Source organism: Bos grunniens, chromosome 10 (assembly GCF_055505025.1).
Source record: "Bos grunniens cultivar Pamir isolate PY7600 chromosome 10, Bosgru_T2T1.0, whole genome shotgun sequence".
In the NCBI taxonomy this organism is placed as follows: domain Eukaryota; kingdom Metazoa; phylum Chordata; class Mammalia; order Artiodactyla; family Bovidae; genus Bos; species Bos grunniens.
The window spans coordinates 4,160,843-4,179,413 of NC_141174.1; positions in this window are offsets into that span (position 1 = coordinate 4,160,843).

An 18,571-nucleotide genomic window follows, 5' to 3' on the forward strand; every position below is an offset into this window, starting at 1 on the left:
GTCAAAGACTTCGGCATAGTCAGTAAAGCAGAAGTAGATGTGTTTCCAGAACTCTCTTGCTTTTTTGATGATCCAACGGATGTTGGCAATTTCTCTGGTTCCTCTGCCTTTTCTAAATCCAGCTTGAACATCTGGAAGCTCTCGGTTCATGTACTTTTGAAGCCTGGCTTGGAGAATTTTGAGCATCATTTTGCTAGCGTGTGAGATGAGTGCAATTGTGTGGTAGTTTGAACACTCGTTGAGATTGCCTTTTTTGGGGATTGGAATGAAAACTGACCTTTTCCAGTCCTATGGCCACTGATGAGTTTTCCAAATTTGCTGGCATATTGAGTGGAGTACTTTCACAGCATCATCTTGGAGAATTTGAAATAGCTCAACTGAAATTCCATCACCTCCACTAGCTTTGTTCATAGTGATGTTTCCTAAGGCCCACTTGAGTTCACATTCCAGGATGTCTGGCTCTAGGTAAGTGATCACACCATCGTGATTATCTGGGTCATGAAGATTTTTTTTTGTGTGTGTATAGTTCTTCTGTGTATTCTTACCACCTCTTCTTAATATTGTCTGCTTCTGTTAGGTCCCTACAATTTCTGTCCTTTATTGAGCCCATCTTCACATGAAATGTTCCCTTGGTATCTCTAATTTTCTTGAAGAGATCTCTAGTCTTTCCCATTCTATTGTTTTCCTCTATTTCTTCGCAGTGATCACTGAGGAAGGCTTTCTCATCTCTCCTTGCTATTCTTTGGAACTCTGCATTCAGATGGGTATATCTTTCCTTTTCTTCTTTGCCTTTCACTTCTCTTCTTTTCTCAGCTATTTGTAAGCCCTCCTCAGACAGTCATTTTGCCTTTTTGCATTTCTTTTTCTTGGGGAAGGTGTTGATCACTGCCTCCTGTACAATGTCATGAATCTCCATCCATAGGTCTTCAGGCACTCTATCAGATCTAACCCTTTGAATCTATTTGTCACTTGCACTGTATAATCATAAGGGATTTCATTTAGGTCTTACATAAATGTTCTAGTGGTTTTCCCTACTTTCTTCAATTTAAGTCTGAATTTGAAAAGAACTCTCAGAGTGTAAAGTTGCTTATGTAGACCAATTTGTTCAGAAGTTCACTTACTAATTATGAGATTTTTGCCATTAGGATGCTATAATAACAGTTCTCTGATAAAAATTTTTAATTTTAAAAGGATCTACTGAACTAATTTTTTCTTCTGTCTCATCTTCTGTTGTTCTTTTTTTCTCCATTTTTTCAACTCATCCGAGGTCTCTGGTCTTTGAGTCACTCCTGATCCTTCACTTTGTGTGTAATGAAGCTCTGATTTTTCCTTCACATTTATAGAAATGAGTGGTTCTGTACCAGCAACCCTAAGCCCTTCTCTGAGTACCCCTCTAAGAGCACACCCTCTTTAACATCCATATCCATACAAAACGTATAGACAGACCACAGCAGTTAAAAGGAATATTTCTCTAACTGCTGTCAGCAATTCACTTCTAAGATGGAATATAGTAAAATCTTGCCACTAGTGAAAGTTTTGGAAACAGAGAACAAGGAACCATTGTCTGCTATGAACTCCATAGGCCTATAGAGACTTAATTATCAGTGTGGCTGCATGGAATGTCACAGCTCGTGTAAAATGCCAGTGAAACTACACAGAGCTTGGGGCAGCGGGGGGATTTGTTGAGGCTCTGCTGTACCATGAGCTCTGAAGTCAGAAAACCTCACTTGAGTTTCTGGCCCTGTGACTTGTTATATGATGTCTACGAGTCTCAGGATTCTCTTCTAGAAAACAGGAATACTTACATACATCTCAGGCATTAGTTTTAATGCCTCTCAATCCTCCTATGAGAGGAAATTAAGAGCATACATGTAAATACATTAGGGCTTCTCTGTTTCTTTGCTTCCTCACTAGCCATGATTTGAGAAGCAAGATTTGTCTTGGCAACTTATCTCTATCCTGGGCTGTCTGTATACATTTTGGGAAACAAACAACACTTTGAGTTAGGTTTTTCTTTTCCTTCTTTCTTTCTTCTTCTTTATTTTTTTAAGGACAAAAGGCACTCAGACACAGAGAGTTGAGTTAATCATCTCCCTCAGTCCATTGGACATCATCGTCAGTGGTCCATGCAAATGTCCTCCCATTGTATCTGTCATTTCATTTTTATATCTATTCCTACCCCGTCACGCTTGCTTCTCATAGGTGAACCTGTCGTGGTGTTGCTGTGTATCCTTTTGTTTGTATATATTCTCAGAAGACAAGTATTATTGATTTGTTTGTGTGTAGTTTTAATTTACATAAATTATATTGTGTTCCAGGTCTCAATTTTTTATCTTTTACTCAATGCATTGCTTTTTAAAGTTCTGTCCAAGTTGTGTGCTTGTATATCTACATTTTATTGTGTCGTCTACCTCTACTGTATTTGCCTCTCTCTTCTCTCATTTCTGGGGATCTGAATTTTCTCTAATTCTATTGGGTTGGCAGAAATTGAGAAACTGGACATTTCCAAGTGATAAGGATACAGAATCCTCATGCGCTACTGGCAGGAGGTTAGGTGTGCATACTCTGGAGAGCACTGTCTGAGTATACGTGTGAGTATGTACGTGTGTGCACGTGCAGGCATACATTAGCAGAAGGATATAGATCTAGACTGTGGAGGATACAGAAATACACTGATAAACACACACACATGTCTTATGATCTAGAAAGTGCTCTCTTGAAGTCTGAACAAGGTAGGTTCATGGCATTCCAGTCTGCAGCACAGAAAGGCAAGATAGGAGGAGGTATGGAGAAAGTGCTGAATGTCAGTTCACTGTTCTGTCACGGTGTGATAATGCGTGTTACGGAAGACACAAAGTTCCTTCTGTATTCTTTCTGGTGAGAATAAGGCAAAGTTCCTAATCCTCTTGGGCCATGAAGCCCTTTGGCAAACTGGGAAGACCCATGAAACTCTTCTCAGGATGTCATTTTTAAACACATAAAATAAAATTTATGTGATTATAAACCAATAAACCAATCATACTGAAATTAAGTTATAAAAATATTAAAATATGCTGTGTTAAAACTATCTATGCTTTGTTAATGTAGTAAATAACACACTCTAGCATCATGTCTAACAAATAACTATTTGCAACAACTGTAATGTGATAAGAAAATAACTGTGATTAAGCTCGTGATGGAAATCACAGATACTACTGACGCTACTGTGGTTTTGATATTCATCACTGAAGGACATGTCCTGAACTCTAGGTTAAGAATCCTTGGTTTAAGGAAAAAAAATTGTCTGAGCTTTGGTCATCACTGACCTCTCCTGCCAACACCTATTTGCAGTCAGACCACTAGACGTCTGCTTGGGTCATGATCACAGATTTAACTTCTGAAGAAGAGTCAGCCTTGGAAGACGCATGCTTTCCATAACCCTGGAAGCCTGAAGGTGGAGAAGCACAAGCTCAAGGGACAACGGCCACCAGTATTTGTTTCATCAACATGCCATCCTGGCAGGGCCTTTGTCTTGCTCTGCTGTTACCCTGTGGACTCCCATGGTCATCCTTTGAGACTAAAGTGCAGCCAAAGAGTGTTCCATTGAGAGTGTGTGTAGGTGAACATTTACAGAAGAAGCAAGAGCAGAACTGAACATGCTTTGAACTCACCCCTCTCTGCTCCCTCTCTCCACCCTCCATTCTAGACCTCAGCATAACCCCTCCTGTCTTGTCTCTATCAGACACCCTCCAGCTCACAAGAATCTTCAAATTCCCCCAGAGTTTCTGGCAGTTTGCTTTGTTCTTCCTTTAGAACCATAATCCTCTCTTGCTCCAGTTGTTTCCTTGGGGTTTATTGTGAAGGGAAGCAATCCATAGTTCTTGCCAGTTCGTCCTCTTGACAGGAATATATCAGCTTCACTATCTGAAAAATATTTTCCAGTAGTCATGTACAGATGTGAAAGTTGGACCATAAAGAAGGCTGAGTGCCAAAGAATTGATGCTTTTGAACTGTGGGGCTGGAGAAGACTCTTGAGAGTCCTTTGGACTGCAAGGAGATCAAACCAGTCAATCCTAAAGGAAATCAATCCTGAATATTCATTAGAAAGACTGATGATGGAGCTGAGGCTCCAATACTTTGGCCACCTGATGCAAAGAACTGACTCATTGAAAAAGACCCTGCTGCTGGGAAAGATTGAAGGGAGGAGGTGAAGGGGGCATTAGATGATGAGATGGTTGGATGGCATCACTGAGTCAATGGACACGACTCCGAGCAAACTCTGGGAGATAGTGAAGGACAGGGAAGCTTGGCGTGTCCATGGGGTCACAAAGAGTTGGACACCACTTAGTGATTGACAACAATGATCTGAAAAATAGAAATTTAATATATAGTCTTTATGGGAAGATCTTGAGAATGAAATGAGGCAAAGCAGCATCCTTGGTCAACTGCTGGCCCCAGTAGGTATGCATGCTCTCTGCCCTAGTTTTCGCACATGTAACATGTCACCAGTCTGGTATGTGCCAGTGTCCACCACTGGCAAAAAGGCACGTAGCAGAGGTGCTTCCCCCAACACAGTGGCTCTCAACCTCGGCCACGCAATAAATCACCGAGGAAGATGCATCTGTGTGGGCCCCACCCTGGTGCAGTTACACGGGAATCTCTGTGGGAGGGATCAGAGCAATTGCACTTTTAAAAATGTCTCATGTGATTTCAACGTGCAGTCAAAATAGAGAATCTCTGAATGAGGTTCTTGACTTGAAAATTACTTCTATTCCTTTGTAGCTCAGTAACTCTGGGTCACCAATGAACAGAATGAAATTCCTGGGTGAAATGCTCAGTTTCTACATAAAATAGCCAAGCTGGATGTCTCCTGTGCACACACTCACCTGGATACACTCTGTATGTGTGCTAAGCCGACTGTTTGAAGCACTCGAAGGTGAGACAGATCTGAGGAGGAAGAGGAGGGAAGACGACGTTTCTGGATGGCAGAGCATCTTTCCATTGTTCTTCGTAGAGAATAAGAAGATATATCCCCCGTGAATATTAAAATCCTAAATTTAGAGAACTGAGCCCTTTGCAAAAGGATTTGCTCACTTGAACTTAATAGAAACAAAACAGTAATATTCCCCGAGATGACCACATCATCCGTTAATATAAAGTTTGCCTCTGTAGGGCTGGATCTGCTGGAGATTTGTCCAAGTGAAACCTGTGGTTCTGGGTTATGTGACTCATCAGTAGTTCTTCTGGCTCTCTGCTATTTGAAATAAACCAGATTTAGAGCATCTCATCTCGAGTTATTATAAGCCCTAGTGTTTTAAAGTTGCCTGCCAATTCAGAGTTATATCTGTCTGTTCTTTCCAGGGAGTGAGGCATGGGATGGGGAGGAAGACTTGGCACCCAGGGCCCTTCCTCGCAAAGAGAGAGCGCAGATGGTCCTGACAGCTGGGGACGAGGAACCACAAACCATGGACGAGACCGCAGCTGAAGACGGATTATGAATTTTCCCTGGAAAATATTGCCTGAGCAAGAAGTAGTGGAAGTTTAGGCAACTCTACTACATGAAAAATACACACAAAACTTTGCAGCCAGCATCTCAAGGTGACACTTTGAAACCCTAAAACTACCGTGGGTGATCCAGCGGAGGCGGGAAACTCAGCCCTCACCAGTGTGACTCTTACGCCATTTGTTTTCTCAATTCTAACAATGTCTTCCAATTGCCACTCACTGCAAATTTAGCCAGCAGCGAAGAGCAGATTGCCAGGGCGAGAATGCAGAAAAGAAGAGAGCCTGGAAGGATGACAATTAACGTATGGCTGCCCCGAAGAAAACATCTGAGGACGCCTGTCTGCAGAATCTTCCTCTTCTTTTTAACATCAAACTAAAAATCACAGGAACCCATCTGCCAGTGCCTCTGACTCAGGGTTCAGGTGGGAACTGACTCCCCCACCCTTTTTTTTTTTCTTTCCCCAGCCCCAGTCAGATTTATCTCTCCTTGTCTTGTTTTCTCCAGGTCTACTCTGCCAAGTGACAGTAAGTTTGACAAATGACTCCTTACTCATAGATTGAGTGTTAATGCATTCATTAAAAAGTAATAACAAGCATTCATTGAATGCTTTCTATATGTCAGGAAATGTATTAAAAGCATTCACATGTATTACTTCCGACCAAGTTAACATCTTCATTTTGAAAGCTAGCTAATGATTTAACCCAAGAAAACGGCCCAAATGTCAGAACTTTAGGCTCCCAGCAGGGGAGAGAGGGTGTCTTTATTGGCTACAAAACATGGAGATTCTCAAATCACATCTGATGGCCTATCATCCATTTTATCCTTGGAAAGGCATTTATTAGAAAGCATATAAAATATGGGTCAGAAACCCTAAATTAGAGATGAGCATTTTTTATAGACAGTGATATTTAGCCATCACTGAAGTTCTCTGAACTTTAGTCAGAAGCCCTAAATTAGAGATGAGCATCTTTTATACACTGTGATCTTTAGCCATCACTGGTTTCCCTGAACTTTAGTTTCCTTACTAATAAAAGCAATATAATCAATAAGACCTTTATGGGTGATGGTGGAGATTAGATCTCACTATCAGTTTGTAATTTATGTGTGAATGAGAAAACCCTTAATTGCAGTTGGTTAGGAGGTCAAACGGAGAAGGCAATGGCACCCCACTCCAGTACTCTTGCCTGGAAAATCCCATGGACGGAGGAGCCTGGTGGGCTGCAGTCCATGAGGTCGCTAAGAGTCGGACACGACTGAGTGACTTCACTTTCACTTTTCACTTTCATGCATTGGAGAAGGAAATGGCAACCCACTCCAGTGTTCTTGCCTGGAGAATCCCAGGGATGGGGGAGCCTGGTGAGCTGCCGTCTCTGGGGTTGCTCAGAGTCGGACACGACTGAAGTGACTTAGCAGCAGTAGCAGCAGCAGCAGCTTAGTTGCTCAGTCATGTCTGACTCTTTGTGACCCCATGGACTGTAGCCCAAACGCTCCTCTGTCAATGGGATTCTCCAGGCAAGAATACTGGTGTGGGTTGCCATTCCCTTCTTCAGGGGATCTTCCCAACCCAGGGATGGAACCTTTGTCTCCTGCATTGCAGGCTGATTCTTTACAATATGAGCCAGCATAGAAGTCTATTTGTAATTTAAAATTATGTGTATATATATAAAATTATGTGTGTGTATATATATATATATATATATATATATTAGTCATACTGATGTTTGTTACTAATAAGTCTCCTGTAAATTTTTCAAACCAGAATCACCAAGGCCACTTTGGGATTCCCATGGATATTTTTTCAATACAATACTTGGAAGTCTTTAATCGTTTAACAACTTCATTCTAATTTAAGACAAACTTAAGACAATATTTGCCATGTTTATTATGGATTAACATTTACTTGATGAACAGATGATAATTACCGTAAAAAGGACTATTTTCAGTGAAGTGCTAGTATATCTTGTGGACAATTTTAATTTCTTACTCAGTATGTGTATGTTTCCAGGTTGTGTGGGTGTCTGATAGTCTTAGTAAAAGTTTAGATATATGAGTATAATGCTGCTGCTGCTGCTGCTGCTGCTGCTGCTGCTAAGTCGCTTCAGTCGTGTCCGACTCTGTGCGACCCCATAGACGGCAGCCCACCAGGCTCCCCCGTCCCTGGGATTCTCCAGGCAAGAACACTGGAGTGGGTTGCCATTTCCTTCTCCAATGCATGAAAGTGAAAAGTGAAAGTGAAGTCACTCAGTCGTGTCCGACTCTTAGCGACCTCATGGACTGCAGCCCACCAGGCTCCTCCGTCCATAGGATTTTCCAGGCAAGAGTACTGGGGTGGGGTGCCATTGCCTTCTCCGATGAGTATAATAATTCCTATTTAAGCTCAAAATCATCTCAGCCAGTAGCTGCCAAATTATAAATGGTGCTATTGTTACAAAAGTGCTTCCCAGGGGCCCTAGTGGTAAAGAACCTGTCTGCCAATGCAGAGGATGTATGAGATGCTGGTTCGATTCCTGGGTTGGGAAGATTCCCTGGAGAAGGGCATGGCAACCCAGTCCAATATTCTTGCCTGGAGACTCTCATAGACAGAAGAGCCTGGTGGGCTACAGTCCGTGGGGTTGCAAAGAGTTGGAGACTGAAGAGACTTAGCATGAACATGCGTATTGTTACATAAACACTTTTGAAAGGCCTGGGTAAAATTATTAATATTTTTTTTATGCCAGAACTTATACATTTTTCCTGGTTTGGCAAAAAAGTAGACAGCAATAGTTTTGGAAATTTGATTCATTTGGGAAATGAATAAAAATGAAGTAAGGATTTTTCTGATCAATTTCAGGATGTTTTGCTCATCTGGTTTGGAACTTTTGCTCATTAGTCTGATAGGTCCATATTAAAAGTAACAAATACTGCTTTGGATAAGTTTTGATGGTCATATATATAATAAGAGAAGTAGGTGATGTTTTCCATTAGTTTCTTAGTAGTGATAGTAAGAGAGATCCAGATTATTTTTGTACTGGCATTGAAGCTATTCTAAATATGACTTAAGTCATATGCAAGCCTTAGTTTTGACAACTGTTTCCCACTCCATTCCTCATGCTGTGAATTCTGCATCAGAAAAGGTAGTTTGCTCTGCTTCCTTTACTGGAGGATGAGTGAACACCTCTAAGGGTTCTGACTGTGTTTTACTTCCCTTTTCATCCACAGTCTCTTGCTCAAAACCTGCACCAAAACATTCAGAATGATCTGCGGCTCTGACATCACAGCTCCTCTGGTCTCCATTTTTACCTGTGAAGATGTTACCTGAATTTCAAGGTTCTTCTTGAAATTAATATTTCTTTCATTTTCTCTTTCTTTCTTCCTCTTTCTTTGTTTCTATTTCCTTCCTTTTCTTTTTTTTTTAGGTCCAGGCTTCATCTTTCCAACTGTGGTTTTAAGAAATGTGTTTTCTATTTTCATGATAGTTTTTAAGGATATTAAAATGCTTAATAACTTATAACTTTTTTGAGGATAGAAATAATAACACATATCGCCATGGTTCCCAAAGCACATGCCACATGCCATTGCACTCGGGGCCCCATGGTGAATTTATCAGGGTGCTGCTGAGTATTCTACATTTTGCAGGGAAACACTGGCAGCTGACATCTGTTGGTCACTGCTTGCTGCTGGGTATCTTACATTTCGCAGGGAAACACTGGCAGCTGACGTCTGCTGGTCACTGCCTGAACTACAAGCCTGAGGTAGTTGGTAGTTTCAATATTGGATCACTTTATATTCCTTTTCATGATCTGCAAAGCTGGGTCTTGCTTTGATTTTTAAAAATGCAAAAAACGAATGTGAGGTGATAAATGAAGGCAGTCAAGCCCAGTCTGATACCAATATTTGAGAATTTGTACTGGTTCAACAGACATATGCATCCTGTTAGTAAATACAAATAAAGTAAAATATTTGTATATTTTCTTGATTTTAGTGCATTATTTTCAAATGGCTAGTAACTTGTTATGATAGAATAGTTAATGTTAGTGGAGCCTAATTACTTAATAAATGAAATGATAAGTGTTTACTTTTACTAAGTGAGTGCTGTGAAAAAAATTATCGAGGCCCTGAGGGTGCTGAGAGTTGAGAAAGTTTGAGACCCTTTGTTATATTGTATGATATTTGTATTCCTTGCTAGCACCCAGAATGCTCTGCTCATTGTGTATTCAATCAATACTTTTTTTATTTTAAATAACTGATGTTCATGGTATAGTGGTGAGTTTACTTAGAATTTGCTTCTCTTTCACATAAATAAAATATTTGAAAGATTTCAAAATGAAAAAAACAGCAAGCATCGGATATTTACACGCCCATGGTGCTATGCTAGGTACACTGTTTATGAGATGCAAGTGTATTGCCTTATACAGTCCCCACGATAGATGTCATTCTTAAATTACCTTTTCATATCACTTCTCTTACATATCCAGACTCTTCAATGTCTGACAAGGTGAAGGGGGAAAAAAATGGTATTTGACCTAACATCCGACTCATGGACTATAAAAAATTTTATTAGAGAAGGTGGAGACAACGTCAGCCTGAACTTGGACAGTCAGCATCAGTCAATAAGGGCCACGCAATAAAGCTCTACAAGTTTGGTTTTAAAAGAATCCCGGGAAGCTTGCCTCTGCGGAATTGTATTGATTGCCCTTTCCCATCAGATGCTGGGTAAATTACACAAAATGCTCACTCACACTATTACACGAGACAGGGAACAAACGAGCAGGTCAGCAGCCAGCAGCTTCTTACACTGGGCAGAAACTCTCTCCAAAAGGTTTTGTGCATGCACAATAGATCGAATATACAGGGGCACAGGAATTTCTTAGTCTCTGAGATGGGCAGTATCATGGGAGATTAGATGGAATAGCCCAGATGAGTGAATATTGTCATGGACAGATGGGTAGAAAAGGGTAGAGAGGTTCCTGGAAGAGGACGAGAGAAATAGAAATCACACTTTGCAGATTTTACAGTTTTCGCCTCAGGCCAGCCTGGAGCTACCAGACAGTTTGATTGTCATTTAAAATCTGAATTCCTAGTTTATTTTAAGAGAATGTGAACCTTAAAATGTCTCTTTACTTCCATTTGCAATAGGGCAAGTGAGGGTTTTTCTCACACATAACTTCTTAAGGTCATCCAAGATTAATAACTTTGTAGAAATGTAATAATTTTTGTTGCTGTTCAAAGAAATCTGTTGCCCATATGTCATCTTCTTTATCGTTTGTGTTTTTTTTTTTAGCAAATTGTGAAATTATGGTCAAGAAAGGAAGGGAAAATAGGGAGCTGTTGCCTCTCTTAGAAACATGATTTGAGAGGAAATGTGATGCTTTGATTATATTTGCATTAATTCACTTCAAAGTTGGAAATGCTGAGGTGCTTAATTGATCATTTTTTAATAACCCAAATAAGGCTGTTAATCAGTATTTACATTTAGGAGCTATAGCCAGTCAACAATGGGCTTACTGTTTTTAAGAAAAATTATCTAAAATTTGAAAATTAGGGTTTTGTAAATAGACTCACACACACTTTACTTAATTATCTAGCAGAATGCACATTTGTTTGACTTAGCTATTTACTATTTGGTTAGAGTCCAGACATCAAGAAGCTACATGTTTACATGAAGATATCTTCCAGTAAGAGAGATACTTTCAAAGGGTGCCGTTTTATTGCTCTGTAGAGCATCAATTGCTTTTGTATCTATTACCAAATAAACAGGATGGGGAACACATGTATACCTGTGGCGGATTCATTTTGATATATGGCAAAACCAATACAATATTGTAAAGTTAAAAAAAAAATCCCAATATTCCTTTGATTGACTCACAGTATACATCACCATTCTTAACAGGCTTTAAACTACCTTTATCATCTTACTGACATTCTTGCTAGTTAATGAGTTGAATAAAACATTAGGCACGTGGTTATTCTGTTTGCATGAGAGTCATGTGTTAATCTTTTTTGAAAATTACATTGGGGTACCAATCAGATGGATAATCTTTGCTACATTCTCTGATCCACCTCTTTAAAGCAATCAGATCTCACACTATTAACTGCTTAGAATTCCAGACAGGCTTAAACTATAATTTGGATGAGGAAGAAGTACTCATTAGAAAAACTGCCTAGGCAATTCAAGCTATTCATGTGTGTTGGCCATATGTTTTCTGGCCAGAAATGATGCCTTTTAACTGGAGTATATGCTGTATCCATCCCTAAAGCAGGCATCACATTATCTTGGCGACTCAATGAAGCCTATTTGGGGGATGCAAGTGGTCGAGAATGAAACTGATAATTCTGAGTGCTTACCATATGTGAAGCAGTTGTTATTCATGCTCTAATTTAGCCTTTTAAGTAGCTCTATATAGTAAGATTATTGTCCCTACTGTACAGATGGGAAAATGAAATTCAAAGAGGAAAACTTATTTGGCCAAACTACATGACATGGGTTAAACCCAGGTTGACCTGACTCCCAACTCACAAATTTTCTACTACCCTGAAACCGAACCTGAGGGTTATTTCCCTAGTTAGCTAGGAACTATCAATTAAGGAGAATACTCCCTAACTCTCTAAAATCATCACATTTTTTCTTTTGAGAGTGACCAAAAATTTTGGTCAGGTATTTACAATGATATTCTGGGTACTGCGCCACCAACAATTTGTAGAGTTTATAATACATAGAACCAGAATGGGCAAATGAAGCAAGTGAAAGAAAATAGATCGTAGAATGATTTTAAGGTGAGAGCTTCTTTATCATAACATATTTTATAGTATATTCCAGCTTTCTAATATCAAGCACTTTCTTCTGGTTTTCCAATTCGGGGAATTCTGTATCATGTTAACTCTTGATGGTGTCAATGCTGGGTCCTGCTGTGGAGTTCAGAGGCTGGATCCCCTCTCTGCCTGCCTCAGTGTATCCATAGGTGGTACCTGGTGATTTTGGCTAGGCCAGTAAGTCACTCTTTTCTGATATTCTGAGACTTTAGTGGACGATGTAAATATAGGAGGCAGTAACAAGTCTGAATCACTGCAGGGGCAGGATGGTTTGCTATGGCTCCTGCTTGGCTAATCCTTTGGGGTTCTCTTAATGTGGCTGAGACAATGCCCACTTCACATTCTTCTTTTATTCGTTTTGGTAGATTTTAAGCAGGGAGAGTGACTGACACATTCAGATGCAAACTTCCATCCCTCCTTGTAGCTAGATACGGCTAATTGACTATGTTTCAGATAACGGGATGTGAGCAGTTCAAACACTGGTTTTCTTGCCCCGATGCTCTTTTCTCTCCATTTCTGGAGGTTTCACTGAGGCTGTTGTAGCAATGAAGTCCTGACCTTGCAAAAAAGGACAACGATTTAGGAAATGGCAGAACAACAAAATGGAGGGAACTGGATCCCTGATTGACTCTATGGAAAGGGTGGAACCACGTATACAGACTAGCATGACTCTTATGTGAGAAAAAAGTCCAGCATGCGTAATTTGTAATTCAGGGGCATCTCCTTATTCTAGATGTGGAGTCTCTACTTTATATATTTAGAATCTTCCCAGTTTTTTTTTTTTTTTTTAATTAGATCCTTCAGTCTTCTTCAATTCTGTGTACTCCTGATTTGCCTCCAATAAATTATATTTTGATTAAGATAGTCAAATTTGGGTTTTATTGCTTGCCACTAAGAATTCTGACTGATATGGTCTTCTTTATTATGTTATTTAAAGTGCTTTTAGTTTGTCCTGATGGAGAAGGCAATGGCACCCCACTCCAGTGCTCTTGCCTGGAAAAGCCCATGGACGGAGGAGCCTGGTAGGCTGCAGTCTATGGGGTCGCTGAGTCAGACACGACTGAGCGACTTCACTTTCACTTTCATGCATTGGAGAAGGAAATGGCAACCCACTCCAGTGTTCTTGCCTGGAGAATCCCAGGGACGGGAAGCCTGGTGGGCTGCCGTCTCTGGAGTCGCACAGAGTTGGGCACGACTGAAGCGACTTAGCAGCAGCAGCATTTTGTCCTGAAGTCTCTGCTGTAATCACATTTTTTGTTTGTTTTTGTTGATTTATTTAGTGACTGCCAGGCACTAATTTTTCTCTTAATGGACCCCTGTTTGCTAAATATGAGTTTAGATGCAGACAGCTCTCATCACCATGTCTCATCATTCAAGAAAATTTTTAAAATGTGACATAGACCACTGACAATATCTTGAGTCGAATATCTAGAAAAGATCAGGAGGAAAATATGCTTAGTCCATCAGCTCTTCCGGGACCAGTCCCAAGACTCTAGTCTCTACTGCCTAGGACTGATTCATAGCTGATGTCTAAGGAATGTGTGTTGAACTATTTGTTGACTATGTCATTGCATTACCAGCAACAGGAAGGACTAAGTCCACTGAAATTCTAATCAGGCAGCTTCTTAGAAATTCACTGAAGACCATACTTAAACATATCTAAGGACAAAAGCAGGACACAACGCTCTTCTCTCTGCACCTCTACTTTCCTCCTTTCTTTGGCAGAGCTCCTCTCTGAGCTGAACCTGTGATTCCGTGTGCTGCTTTGCAGGCATTCTTTGCCCTTCTCTGCCCTAAGAGGCTGGCCTCAGGGGCAACATCAGTAGGACTCCTGGGTGCTCAGTTTTCTGTTGAATTTCCATCTTTTGGAAGGGCAGCCTTCAGGGATGGAGAAGATGGGGAAAATAGTGATGTCAGAGTGTTGGACTGGGTGGTTCCTTGACTGAAGAAAAAAAAATACTCCAATTAAGAATTCTAATTCTTTATAACCATCTCTCTCTCAAGAGCTGACAAACTGTTCCCTTAGCTCAGCTCTTAGGTCCCAGAAGTGGTAAAAGCTCAGGGCCTGTTAGAGCCAGGGTACCACACGGTCTCTTTGATTCCTCTACAAGCCCACATATATGATAGTCATTTCATAAACAAACCTTCTTGAGGTATCTTTTGTGTGTGTCTCTTGTTTCCTGTTGAACCTCTGGCTGACGTTCTTTATGTTCAGAATTTGGAACTAGAGAGTTGTATTAGCTAATATATAAACTAATGAAAAAACTCAGTGTCCAGGGACTTAAAAATATTGGATTGTATTTCTCCTTCATAAGGAGAAATTCTCCATCAGAGAGAAGTGGGGATGGCAGGGCTTGTTGGGGGCCAGCATGAGGCACTCCATCCGTGGCAAAGGTCACGAGGAAGGAGGCTCAACATACAAAAAGGCGGGATCGAGCCTCAGGAGTCCCCCTGGAAATCCTTGAGCATCTACCCCCATAACCAGAGCCTGCCTACTTTACTACTTTGTGCTCTCACCTACACCTCTGACTTTAGGGGGGGCTGTCCCCCACCACCTCTTTCGGAGAAGGAGTTAACTTAGAGCTCCAGTTAATAAAAACTCCTGGGCGTGACAAGAGTGTTTTAACCTACAAACTCCTCTGAAGGTTCTCTAGCCTGCCTGACAGGCTTGTCTGGCCACATGTGAATGCTCACAGCCTCCCAACCCTGAGAGGCACGAGATGCTTTAAACCTTCTAAAAACAGGTTCCTTAGAAAAGTTAGAAAACCATTAGTATAAGTATAGTGGGCTGATTAGAAATTGTATTGGTGAAGGGTTTTTCATTTGTTGAGCCAATGTTTGTTGCTAAGTCTCCATATCCCCTGCCCTTACACACATTAATGAATATATAGAAGAAATAAGTATTAACCTTTGATATAAACCACATTGGACCTTAGGCTAAGTAAATTCTTTCCTTAACTAAAACCCACTACACCCTCACCCTATAGGAATGTAACTTTATTTGGGTGGCGTCTGTTTTAAGAATAATCACCCCTGGAGAAATAAGTGTCCTGGTTGACTGACCGCTGTCACAAGGAGAGGGTCATAAATTATCAGCAGGCCCCCTGGCCAGAAGATGATGTAACACCCCTAAGACCTCTGTATACATTTGTATGAAGCACCTGACTTTGATAAAAGTCAGGACTGCTGATCCCACATGACTTTTGCATAACATCTTAGTGTATAAAAGTAGACCATGGAAAATAAAGAATGGGGATCAGTTTCTCGAAATACTGATCTCCCCATGTCGCTCTCTCTCTCACTCTGGCTGAGTCTCCATCTGGAGCGTGGAACCCACCAAGCTTACTAATTTTGCCTGGGCTTCTAAGATCAGACCGGGGAGGCCTCAGTGTCTCCTCTCCTTCGGGAGAATGGAAGGACGCCTGCGGCCTACGTAAGTGGTGCAAGCTTCTTGTCTTGAAGTTTTATTGGTCTCTCGCATAAACCAAGCTACTCAGCCTCTTTTCTCCACTGAATTTTCCTACTGAGCTATCCTCATTCTATTACTCTTTACATCTTTAATTAATATCTAATTGAAGCTATTGTATCCTGATCCTCGCCAACGCCGTCCCCGCTTCGAACTCCCTGGATCAGCTGGGGCTGGACTCCAGCAAGGGCTGGTAGCAGCTCTGCCCTCCCTGACACACATCTTCCACAGCATAGATGGATGTTAGTTAGCTGCCCTGGTCCATGGTCTCCAGCCAGCATTACAGAGGAAAACACCCAAAGGAGTTCACTCCCTATCTTTTGTTTATTTATTCATTTGTCTGTGTCTTGTCTTAAATCTCCATTGCATCATGCAGGATCTTCATTGTAACATGTGAATTCTCTAGCTGTGGCATTTGGACTCAATAGGGGAAGTGTACAGGCTTGGTTGCTCCTAGACATGTGGTATCTTAGTTTCCTGACCAGGGATCAAACCCACATGCCCTGCATTGCAAGGCAGATTCTTAATCATTGGACCACCAGGGAAGTCTCACGCCTTAGCTTTTTAAGAGAAAGATTCCAGAATGAAACACATTACTTTTCACATTGCGTAGACATTACCTCTCACGGCTGCAGTTAGGTGACAGAAATGCTGGGAAGTTTAATTTTTCTTTGGGCAGTAATGTACCTCGCTGACTTTCTATTACTATGGAAGTAGAGAAAAATTGTCATTCGTAGGTGACTAATTTAAAGCCAGAGGTTCATTTTAGTTCAAGAGGAGCCAACCAGACAGTGAGTATACCCCAAGGATACAATATTGTAAGGTATTTCCTCCTCTCTATGAATTGATGGCTTAGCAAGAGAAACAGGAGCTAAGACAGATAGTTTCAACACAATACAGGGGATGTAAGAAAAGTCTGGCACAAGTACTGTAGGAGCATAAGCGGTAGTTAGTCCTTGTTTATAGCTGCAAAAAGGCATAAGGAAGGACGGAGTTGAACTGTGGCTTGACGTCATGAGGACTTCCCTGGTGGCTCAGATGGTAAAGAATCTGTCTGCAATGCAAGAAACTTGGGTTTGATCCCTGACTCAGGAAGATCTCCTGGAGAAGGGAATAGCAACCCACTCCAGTATTCTTGCCTGGAAAATTTCATGGACAGAGGAGCCTGGTGGATGACAGTTCAGGGGGTCACAAAGAGTCAGACACGACTGAGTGACTTTCACTTTCACTTTTCACTTTGAGATCGTAAGCACAAACTGTTGTCCTATCACCAAGCTAACCACCTGTACAAAGTCACCCATCTTTACATGGAGATGAGCCCATGATAATATAAAGTTCTGCCAAGCTCCTATTCCCTGATGGAATATGGCCTAAGTGGATATTAATGCTTGAGGTTGCTATAATCTTTTGCATACAGTGCAAGAAAAACTGACTCACTTGATCTTGAGCTTTACCGATTGACCCTGAGGTCATTGTCAGAGGCAGGAGAATCCAGAAATGACCTGGAGTAGAAAGAGAATGATCTCTGCCAGGTTTGGTATCCTCTGAGCTGCAAGAGAAGAATAAAATATAGAGACAACTCAACTTTCTGCAGCCTCCCTTTGAGAAGTGAAGAGGTTCTTGGGCCAACCTGCAGAGCAGACTGCATGGAGCTGTTGTTGGTTCTCATTCTCCCTGAGGCTTTGATAAGCTGTGCCTGGTAGGCTGCAGTCCATGGGGTTGCTAGAGTCAGACACGACTGAGCGACTTCACTTTCACTTTTCACTTTCATGCATTGGAGAAGGAAATGGCAACCCACTCCAGGGTTCTTGCCTGGAGAATCTCAGGGACGGGAAGCCTGGTGGGCTGCTGTCTATGGGGTCGCACAGAGTCGGACACGACTAAAGCGATGCAGCAGCAGCAGCAGCAGCGTGCTAGTATTAAAACATCTGAGACCAAATGTGACCATATATCTTAGGAAGGAACGGTGACCTGATGTACCTTCTTTCAAATACACATATTGAATATATGCTACACCCCGTGCACCATGCTAGAAGCCAAGGAGCTTCTCCTAATCCCTTATATCCTTACAGTAATTCTTCACTCATAGAAGGAAAGCCACCCCTATCTCTTCTTAGCCTCTGTAGAACCAGCTCCAAAATACTCTGCTCATAACATGAAGAACCATAAATGGTGGACTTTTTGTCTGGGCTGTGGCGAACCTGCAGCTCAGACAGCTTCCTACAGACCATGGCAGAAGGGGAGGGGCAGACTAGGTGAGTGTGGCTCCAGACCACCCCAGAGCCCATTCTGCCAGGGTACTCTGTTTTTACTGGAATTATGTATGGATTTGTTATTGTTCAATTGGTCATGTCTGAATCTTTGTGACCCCATGAACCTCAGCATGCCAGGCTTCCTTGTCCATCACCAACTCCTGGAGCTTACTCAAACTCATGTCCATCGAGTCAGGGATGCCTTCCAACCATCTCATCCTCTGCTGTCCCCTTCTCCTCCCACCTTCAATGTTTCCCAGCATCAGGTCTTTTCAAATGAGTCAGTTCCTCGAATCAGGTGGCTGAAGTATTGGAGTTTCAGCTTCAACATCAATCTTTCCAATGGCTATTTGGGGTTAATATCCTTTAGGATTGACTGGTTGGATTTCCTTGCAGTCCAAGGGACTCTCAAAAGTCTTCTCCAACACTACAGTTTAAAAGCATCAATTCTTTGACAACCTGCTTTCTCTATGGTCCAACTCTCATAGCCGTACATGACTATTGGAAAAGTCATAGCTTTGACTATGTGTTAGAATTCCACATCAAATTTCTTAAACAAAAGAAGACAGGAAAAATGGG